The following is a 10738-nucleotide window of genomic DNA, read 5'->3' as shown; positions in this document are numbered from 1 at the left end:
TGCTTGATGGTGCAGGAGCATCACACGTCAGCATTTTTCTTGGCTCTTTCCCTATCATTTAGCAGAAAAGGTCACCTTTTTAACTTTCTAGTTAAAGGCTCTTGGTCGTAGCAGGTGTCTCATGAACACAGCTGACAATTTTGCCAACTGTGAACAAAGTGTCTTAGCTTTGAGAGACAAGTACATCTCCTTCGTGTTGGCTCTGGAGTTCTTATTAATCAGTGTGAATCAGAGCCTTGTGCCTTTCTTGGCTGTGCTTCACCACATGGTCTTTCTTTAGCACAGTCCTCTTCAATCCTTTTTTTTTTTTTTTTAAGATGAAAATATTTGTTTTATTGTTTTCTGCAGCCTATTTCAGTGGAACATCTCAAAACTCTCAGGATGAGACCTTGATGTGCAATTTTTTAGTTTTATACGTGGTTCCCACTGGAAGTTTATGTGCCTGGATGTGCAGCTTGGGGTCTTGTCCCACTGAAAGCTTGCCTATATTACCAGCATAATTATGTATGCCTATAATAACAATGTAAGTCTTACAACTTCCATTCAAGTAGATTTTCCCACGTTTGTTTAGGGTGACCAAAATAAACTCCAGGCCCTTGTTTTGGGTATATTTTGAGGGCTTGTCCAGGCTTTACAAGCCTCTAATTGTCTTAAATACCTTTGCCCACGTAGCTGGAAAGCAGCGTGTGAGTGCGGCTCTGCTGGGATGGCTATGCTGCAGTCAGGTGCAGCAGCACGGCTTGCTGCTGTCTCAGTACACCTCTCTGTACACCCATTGCCCATCATCTGTGTCACCCAAGGGGGTTGGCTGAACGTGCACAGTCTGCAAGCTTATTTTTAAATCTGTACAAAACTGATTACAGTGCTGTAGTAATATTTACAGTCATGTGCTACTTAAGCCTTCGAGGATAGCAGTAATAGCTGTCCTGCTACATAGTGGGAGATACTTCCTCACTGATTAACTTCAGGTAGGTAGCATCCTTGTTCCCAGCATGTATTGACTTCCTGAAGGACAAGGTGGCTCCTGCAGAGAGCAGTCAGGCTGCAGCGGGAGAAATGGGCATCCTGAAGGTGGCAGAGCAGCATTTTGGATCGTCCTAAAGCCGTGTGTGGCCTGCTCAAGGTGGAGTTAGGGCAGCTTGTCCTGCCGCGGCGCAGCCGCTCTGGGCATGTCGGGGGCAAGACGCTTTTTTGAGCTAAGCAGCGAAGGAGCCACAACTGCATGGAAGTGAAGGTTCACACCCTGCCCCTGAGCATCGGCGATCACAACCCGCAGAAAAGCTACAGCTCGGAGCCGCCCGGCAGAAGGCGCGGCCGCTGCCCCCAGCGCTCGGGCGCAGCAGCCCACCCCCCTCCAGGCCGCTGTCCGCCGGGCGGCAGGCAGTCGTCGCGTATGCGCTCTCCCGGCCCGTCCATGCTTGCTCGTTCTGCGCGTGCGCACAGGCGGAGCGCTCTCCTCGCCCCGCCCGTACGCCGTGACGCTGTGCTGCGCTGCCGCCTCACGCTCCCTCCCCCGCCCGCCGCCGGCGGCGCGGCCGACGTCACGAGTTTCGGCGGAGGGGGAGGCGGAGCTTTCGGTTGGCAGCAGGAGCGGTAGCGGCCGCCGGCGACTCACGCCTGACGGGATCCCCTCACCACCTCCCCACGGCCCGGCCTGGCTCTGCCGCGGCGGCAGCGCTCCGCGGACGCCTTTCCCGGTCACCCCTTCACGGGCCCCCCTCGGCGCGCGGCTCCCTCCGTGCCGGCCTCGGTGCCTCCTGTCACCCTCCCCGCCGTGCCCCCGCGCGGGCAGGCCCCGGGCCCCTTCCCCCCCTCCTCCGGGGGGGGTGGGCTCCTCTCCGGAAACCTGGCCGCTCCCTCCGCGCCGCCTGCCCAGCCGGGCCTGCGCCCGCCGCTACCGGGCAGCGCGGGAGTCCCTCGCGGGCGCCCGGCCTCCACTGTGACACAGGTCGGTGCCGGCGGGGCGGGCGGGAGCGGCCCTGGGGAAGGGCGGGCGGCCGGGCGGGGGCGGCCCGCGGCGGCCCGGATGCGGTGTGCGTTTCGGGGGGGGGCATTTGTCAGAGCGCGTTGGAGGGGCCGCCGGTGCGGGGCCGCTTCGCGCAGCTTCGACGTCCGGGAGGTGCCGGCCCGGGTTGGGAGGGGAGCGGGAACCGCGCTGCTGGGAGCCGCCGGGGGCACGCGGCGGGGTAAGCTGTTTGAGGTGCTGGGGGTGGGGGGCGAGGGGCTTATTAGTCATTTACGTTACAACTGCAGAATCCCAAGGATTTTACGAGCTCTACAAATATATGTCACCGTAAACCTTGGTGTGATTGCATACTGATGCTCTACAGTCTTTAAATTGCTCTACAGTGATAGCAGCGCTATGATTTGGGTATGTAGGTCAGATTCTGCGAGATATTTTTGTCAGGGGAAAAGTGAACGTTAGATGATTTTTTCCCTTGTTGTATTCGAGGTGCATTGCAGCACCCACGGGGTTGGTTGGGTTTTGGTTTTTGGGGTGGTTTTTTTTTTCCCTCTTTTCTGGCTTCATCTCTTGCCTCAAAAAAAAAACAGGTGTTAGTTTTTGGCTGTGGAATTACTGAAAATCAAAGCATTAAATAACCTGAGTGCTTTTAAGATGTATTGTATCATGAAGTGTCCTCTTAAGAGGGTGGTAAAAGATGATAGAAGCCCACCTTGAAATAAGGGGGGATTTCTGGTCTGTACAGAAAATGTTTCTTTTCTTTAAACAATGCAGCACGTTGCAGTGTGTGAGAGGCCTTCAGAAATGTGTTGCTATGCATATGGCAAAGACGTAGTAGTATTTGCAGAATGAATGTCTACATGCTTGTCTTGCACATCTTGGATTCTCTGGTGGCATAGCACTTATTAGCAGAATACCCTAGAAAGTGCTCTTTCCTATGGAGTTCCTTTATGGATCATTTTAAGTGAATGGGCAGTGATATAAGTTAGTACTTATGCCACACTGAAAAACCTCAGAAGAATTTTCTTGTTTTGGTTCCCACCCCTCATGGCTAAGCCCTTCACTGTCATTTGAAAATGAGAGAAATACTATATGAGGAAATTCTATTGTCATGTGTGCCTTTGCTTATAGTGATTTTGAAAATAACTGCTTTCCTTAGAAACATATTAAAAAATGAGAACTTGCTGTAATTCCTGTTTTCTTCACGCTTTGTATTCTGTCACTATTGCCACTGAAATGTATTGAACCCAAATATTGATTCAGATAATGTAAGGCTGTATAGGATTAATCTGAGGGTTTTTTCCAAGGTTCTGTTGCATTTTGATAAAGCAGAATAGCAGGGGAATGTTTGTCAAATGGACTCATTGCTGGAGAAAGATCTGTGTACAATTTGTCTTGATGAACTCTCTGTCAGTGGTTTACCTGACACTAGTGGAAGACTACAGTGAAGAAAACAGATGTTTCTGAATGGCTTGTCTTGGCTTGCTGAGATTTCTAAGCTGTCAGAAGAACCTTTTCTGAAGATAGCTGTGGCATCTGGTAATCTTGAGAGCTTTTATAGTATATGTGAGTAGGCAGATACCTGCAACAGGTAGAATTTATTAATGTAGGTTAACAAAAGCATTACCATGTTGTTTAATATCATGGTAGGGAAGCTTTTTTTAAAATGTTGATAAACCTCTTGATAATTTATTGTAAAAAATTAGTAGCCTTTCAAATGTGGTCATAGACCCATCAGTGTTTCTTTGCTGTGGTTCTCAGGAAACATCATTAATGAACAGACTTGTGGAATTTAGAGCCTATTGAGGCTAAATGCAGAAGACTTACTGTTTTATTATAAAGGTAAAGCTTTCTTCTGGAGAAAGCAAGGAAGTTGGTCATGCTGTAAATTTAATTCACGTTTATATTTTTTACTTTACTTTTTTTTTCCTTATAATTTCCTAAAATACAGTGTTAATATTTCGGTGAAAATTACAATTATTGTTTTTTTTTAAAACCTTATCATTATTAAGTATTCATGGAGAACTTGTCAGAAACAACTTTGTGTATTAGTAATCTTAAATTTCATTTTTTGTCTTGCATCTGTATAATCTTTACTGCAGGCTGACTTTTTACTACAGCAAGCTAAGTCAGAAGTAACGAGTAACATGTAACTTATTTTTTGACAGATTGTTCAGTGGCTCTCTAACTGAGCATTCTCTGAACTGAAAATGTTTTCTTAGGAAATACCACCTGAGAACGATAATAGTAATTTCCTTCGTCGATTCCCCCTCTCCCACCAAACACACAACCAAAGGCGTTCTGGTCTATCCAGAGGTACACATTTGGTTTGGAATAATGAATGTATTCTCTAACAATTTTGTTTTAGATGGTGGTTGTTAACATTATCCTCTGTTTGGAGTACTCGTTGAAGAAAAAGCAATGAATTATGAAAATGTGACTGATCAATGTAATTAAGTATGTCTTGTTACTTTTGCAGAGCTTGTTTTTCATACATATGATAAACTAACGTAAATATGTCTATTGACTACTGGCTCTGCTTAGGTTTATCTAATTAGCAAACAACTGGGTTTGCTGTCCTGAAAGGTTAATTTCTAAATTTAAGCTTTCAAAATTCTGAAGTAGAACTGACACAGTATTAAAAAAAACCCCAACAAAACAAACGGACGAACAAAAAAGCCCATAAAAGCCCCAGTGAATTCTATTAAGCCTGCTATTTTTCTCTATGGGAGAGAATAAAAGTCATCTTTTAAAAGAATAAATACTGCATTTGCTATTTTAATAGTCTGGTATGTTGTAGTGCTAAGGAATTATATGTAAACATATAATTGGGCAGTGGGAACATGCTCAGAATGCACTGCAGTCCTGATTCTCACTTCTGGATCTTAGCATGACATCTTGATTTAGTAATATAGTAATAACAACAAATGCAGCCTGTGGCTCTATAGTTTAATATGCTGTTATATGCTATATGCTGTCTGTAGGCTCTTAGTCTAATATGCTGTTTGCATTTTTTTCTGAGGTGTCTTTATTCACCTTATGTGTAGTTTCTGAGAAACTGTAGAAGGTTTGGAGATAATAAGAAAAGGAAAGATGGAGTTCTGTTAGGAGATTGCAGTGATTTCCATCTGTGGGAACCACTGCTCTAGAGACGCTTGACCCACAAATATACATATGGCATAGTTTAGAGCCCAGCTTAATGAGGTCATTTGAAGTTGGACTTACTTGAGCAAGGCCAAAGGGGGAGGTGTCTGTGCTTTAAAAACTGGGAGTTGGGAATTGGTAATGTAGGGGGGCATCTAAAGGTGTGACTTTTTCCTGTCCATTTGCAAAGCCTTTTACTTATGTTGATTTCTGTATCTCAAATTATTGCATGTTTTTGAAATTATACTAGCAAACTGTAACTTGGTTTTTCATATGATAGAAAAGTAATTTTCTTTAGGCAACAGGTATTTTTCTTTGCTATAGCTTTGTTTTCAGCCATATTTTTTTTTCTTTGAATCCTTCACTATGTTTTCCTCACTTGCTTCTCTTTCTGTGTTTCCATTCAATCATTTGTCCACTTCTGTGGATTATCTGCTGTAGTAAAAGATGCTGCACGAAGTACACTATCGGTCTGACAACAGCAATGTGATAAAATTCAAATGTTTCAGATATTTATACTGCAAGGACTGTACTTTTGTAGCTTGGGTATGGTAACATTGATAAACAGTTGTCATTTGGATAAATGAAGAAATTCTAGATGTGTAAGAAGGGAAGGGATTTCATGAAGTCAGCCCCTACTGTGATGTCGAAACAAATACGCTGAAATCAGGTCTGACAGACATTTGTCTGATCTTCTCTTAAAAAAAAAATCAAAAGAGGGGAATACCACACCTCTTCACTGATCTATTTATAGCCACTACATAACTATCGTTATAGTTAGGAGGCTTTTCTTAATATTTAACTCAAGTCTCTGTCTTGGTGCTAGTTAAGCCAGTTAGTTCTTGTCCAACTCTTATTACTCATGCAGGATAATGATTTCTGTACTCTTTGCACCAACTGTTTGCATATGTGAAGACTTTTTCTCTTTCTCCTTTTATTTTAGACTTCTCTTTACTAAACTGTGCAAACAGGCCTTTTTTTCACAAGTTGAGTTTTCTCAGCATTGTTGTTGTTTGGACTCTGTGTCATTTGTCTATATCTTTTTCAAAGTTCCCTAGGCAAAGTCTTACAGCAACAGAGTAATTAACTTACTCTGTAAGTTGCAGCAGAAGTAACATGACAGCCTCATTAAAATGTCATTCTGGGGTGTGTGTCTGCAGGTATGGTTGGGGCTGGTGCTTTTTTTGGTGTGTTTTTTGTTCGTTTTTGTGGGGTGTTTTTTGTGTGTGTATTTTGGTTTTTTGGGGTTTTTTTTTTTCTTTTTTTTTTTTTTCTTTTTTTTCTGTTTTTTTTTTTCTTTTTTTTTTTTGGTAGTTGTTGGGTTTTTTTGGCTTTTTGTTTTGCTCCTGCATGTTAACACAGGAGCTTGTGTTAATGCTTGTTAAATAAGGTATCTCTTTCTTCATATGTATGAATTTGAATTATCTTTCTGAAGAATAAAACCTTATACTATATTGAATTTAATCTTTATTTCAGGTTAGCTTTCTTATATTAAGCATTTCTAGACTCAAACCAGGATTGCTGTTCAATAAATTATTCTACAGGAAAATATGCAGTTTCTGCTCTTCCACATCTCTTTGCCAGCACGTACAATCCCTGTGGCTTTTGAACATATAGCCTGCTCTACAACAGGAAACTTGGTTGAGAACAAGTTCTCCTAGGGTTAGATGCAGCTTTCATTGGCAAAAGTATGTCTTTACCACTCTATTTTATACATATGCTGGCTTTCAAGTAAGTCATTTTGCTAAGATAACTTCTGTCAGTCTAGCAGTACATGAACAAGCCTTTTGCTATTTTGAGATGTCATACAGTCCAATGATGTAATAGAAGAAATTTTTATATAGGTATGCTTTATTGGAAGAATTGCAGAGCGAGCTATGAAACAGATGTGTTCAGCATATACCCTGGCTTACACCATTTTATCTGACTTATATAAATGATTTTAACCATAATTTTCAAGGCTAGATCACAGATGGGACAAATTGTGCAATCCTTTCAGCAGTGCTGCCTTCACAAAAAACAAAACAGACATCAATAATGATTCTTAAACAAGGTCTTTAGTTTCTTGCAGAAAGAAGTAGTCAGTGTTGATTACCTCTTACCTACCCCAAAATTATTTCAAAATAATTTGGACGAGAATTCTGTAAATGCTAACAGTTTGAATGTCATGTTACCAAAATGATAACAATGGGAACTATGGTCTCACCTTTGAATAAAGATTTGAAAACTAGGATACGTATAGATCAAGCTGTTTGAATTTTAAAAGAAAGAGAACTAAAATCCTGACACAAGCAGTAGTTAAACTGCGAAAGAAAATCTAAAGAAAATAAGATATTCTACATGAAGTTGTTCATGTTCTCTACAACATGAGAATTGTAACCCTAAGTATTTTTTAACGCTAACTGCTGGTGACTGATGAAGCTCAACCTGTGTTTAATTGTTGTTTTGTCGCACTATGTGTATTTTTAGCAATGCCACAATTATTGTAACTCCAGCATGAGGCTCTTAGACCTTTTTTCATTTTTTTTTTTTTTTTTTTTACTAAAAATCAATTGCAATAACAAACCCCAAATCTTCAAGTGCTGTTTTGTATTTTCCGTAATGGCTTGTTGATATCTGAATGGGTATAAAGCTGGAATTAGAAAAGCATTTCTTGCACTGCTGATACCAGTAAGTGCAGTAACTTCAGGCAGGGATAAGGTGGAGAGTGTAATGAATAACTTCTTAAGATGCTGTAGCCAGTTCCATTAGAGAATATCTATTATGGCTCTGTGACTGTGATACTGGCACTATCATGAATACCAAATGACACCTTCAGATGAATATTTTAATGCTATTGGGGAAATGGCTGACAAGTTTTACCTAAAATCTTAATCCGTAATGAAATCAAACAGAAGATAATCAAGTGTTTTCCTGCAACAATGAGCATGAATGAATGCTTATGGAAGAGTGAGAACATGGCAAGCTTATATAATACCTAGCTTGAATATTCTTTCAATCCCTAAATATTTTCAGAAATGTGTTTGTTCTAAATCTGATGTGGTTTTTGTGTGGCTAGTAACCTTTGGAGTTTTATCCTCAATTTGGCCAGTCTTTTTTTTTTTTTTTTTTCATGCTGTTAAATGTCTGGTATCCAAATATCCTTTGAGACGCTATTTGTTGTGTTATTTGTTTGTTTATTTATAATTTTTGAACTTAGCTTGTACTGGTGTCCTTTGGTGCCACATTTCTTTTGGGAAAGAGTGAACAATCCATCTCTTCGTTCCTGGTATGATTTTGTAGCTCTTTATCGCTTTCTCCTTCCACCTGAATATTTCTGAAACCAGAGTGTCCTAACTTGCCTATTTGTTTTCCCCTGTAGAACCCATTCTGTGCCTTCAGTTTTACCTTTTGCTCTTCTCTGACACTACTGTTTGCTCTTCTGGAGCTGAAGGCCCCAGCACTGCTAGTGATAATTAAGGTGGGCAGAGTGTCATCTGTTTTGGACTGGTTTGTGTTTTCCCTCACCCACCTATAATAATTCCTAATTGTCTTTCATTTGTGAGCGTTGGCAATATTCAGTGCAAAGCCCATTGGTTTGTTACATGCAAAGTTAGAACTGCTTTTCTCCATCCTCACCTCTGCCCCCCAACTTGTATCACTTTCATTCATCTGTGCTATCTTCTGCTTTATTTGCTCAGTCCCTGAATTTGATAAAGACCACCTCCTCTACTGCAGTCAGCCCTTTACTTGCTTTCCCAAATACCATAATATTGATAGGCACAGTAGTGTTGGAAAACTTTTCGCCTTGCTACTGTCTCTTGGATAGTTTAGAATATCTTGAAGAACACAGACCCGTGTGGGGCTTCACTGGTACCCTCCTTTCTTATGAGAACAACCATGTCTGTAATTTTCTGTGTTTTAACCAATTTATTGATGCAAGGGTCTTCTTATGCTGTGACTGCAAGAAAGCCTTTGGGGAGACTTCCAGCACTGGAAATCCAAGTATACCATGATAGTGACTGAATGGCTCTAAACTGACAAAGGGTAGATTCAAGTTAGACATTAGGAAGAAATTCTTCACTGTGAGGGTGGTGAGGCACTGGCACAGGTTGTCCAGAGAAGCTGTGGCTGCCCCATCCCTGGCAGGGTTCAAGGCCAGGTTGGATGGGGCTTGGAGCAACCTGGTCTAGCAAAAGGTGTCCCTGCCCATGTCAGGGAGGTTGGAACTAGATGATCTTTAAGGTCCCTTCCAACCCAAACTATTTTATTATTCTGTGATTTTAAAAAGATCAGAATCTGTGCAGTGGCCAAGAGGGATGGTTCTAGCATGAGTTCTTGCTCCTTTCTTTGTGTTGGTATTGGTTCTTTAGAACTGTGAGATCAGTTACATAGGCTGATGGTTAATTAAAACTTAAAATAAATCTTTTCAGCTGGATTAGCTGTTTGCCCTGTACCTCCTGCTTGTCATTGTGGTTCATCTGGAAAGCAGCAGTTCCTGTAGAAAAGCAGGACTACTCCCTTGACAGAAAGGCAACCTTGGCAGTGGAACTGTAGTGTTAAAGGTGATTATTAGATGTGGGCATGTACATAGTAATCCTTCCACTGGAACTTTTGAGTCTGTAGTTAGTTTACCTTATTACCTGTATTTATGAGGGTTCTTAAATTTTTATCACTTGAGAGAAAAGTATAATTATGTAGCATCGTAGATGTCACAGCAATGATTTGGTACCCACTGCTAGGGGGTGTGGTGTGGGAGGTGCAAGAAGGAAACCTTGTGAGGATACAGTGTGTTCATGTCTTTGCATTTGATTCTGGAGTGTTTTGAGAAAGTGAGGCTTTTATTGTTACATTCTGGTTTAAATGTTATGAAGGAGCTGAAGGTTGTTAGCAAAGCGCAAAGTGGAAGAGAGTTTGTGTAGCTTTGTTTGATAGCTTAGCAGTATCTTACTGTGTTGGCCTATGTGGGTCATGCTGTTTAAAAACAGTGCATGCTGAATATGGATATGAAAATGGACAAGTTTGTCTGTTTAGACCCGCTTGGTGAGACCTGCTGGTTACAAAAATGATGCACGATCTTCTGATGCATGTGGTAAAAAAAAAAAAATCCTTGAAATTTGCATAGAACATGCTACCTATGCATGCACACGTCGTTTTCTCAGTTTCCATTAATGTATAGTAAGGTTATACTTGTCTGTCTTCTCAATGGTATTATTACACCCTCTGTATAGTTCCAAGTGTGAGAGGTCTGAGTATATCCATACCTGTGGCTCCCTGGTTAAATTTATTGCTCTTTGTTGTTGTTATTGGTGAATGTTTTACTCTTGAATTACAGATAGATTCAGGAGTGGGTTTTTTTCTATGCTGTGTCAGAATTCTGAATGACTCATGTGTTATCCTAGTTAAATATTCCGTGTTAGTGTATTATGAGAGGCTTTTGCATTTTATATTTTTATTATTAAGGATGGAAATAATGGAATAAATGTCTGACAATGTACAGAGTTAATTTGAGTTATGATGGGGAGAGAGCACACAGGGTATTGAACCCGGAAGATCAGAGTGTGAGCCAGGAAAGGCATCTCAAGCAGAAACTCCAGGTGATGGTGTGTTAATGGGGTGCAAAAACTTGATGGCAAGATGGTGGAAGAAGAT

At 41.5% G+C, this 10738-nt stretch overlaps 1 protein-coding gene across 5 annotated transcripts in view; it reads left to right on the top strand.

The window, feature by feature from the left end:
* The first annotated feature begins 1559 nt into the window (after positions 1 to 1559).
* MAP3K2 (mitogen-activated protein kinase kinase kinase 2) overlaps positions 1560 to 10738 on the top strand; it is a 55803-nt gene continuing 46624 nt past the window's right edge. For all 5 annotated transcript variants that reach the window (XM_030485910.1, XM_030485909.1, XM_030485908.1 and 2 more), the window contains exon 1: positions 1560 to 1948. The gene's annotated coding sequence lies outside the window, so the exon portion shown is untranslated. The remainder of the gene's footprint in view (positions 1949 to 10738) is intronic.

The sequence above is a fragment of the Strigops habroptila genome, chromosome 5 (genome assembly GCF_004027225.2).
Source record: "Strigops habroptila isolate Jane chromosome 5, bStrHab1.2.pri, whole genome shotgun sequence".
In the NCBI taxonomy this organism is placed as follows: Eukaryota; Metazoa; Chordata; class Aves; order Psittaciformes; family Psittacidae; genus Strigops; species Strigops habroptila.
The sequence above is the reverse complement of the archived record's forward strand: the minus strand, read 5'-3'. Positions and strand labels throughout refer to the sequence as shown.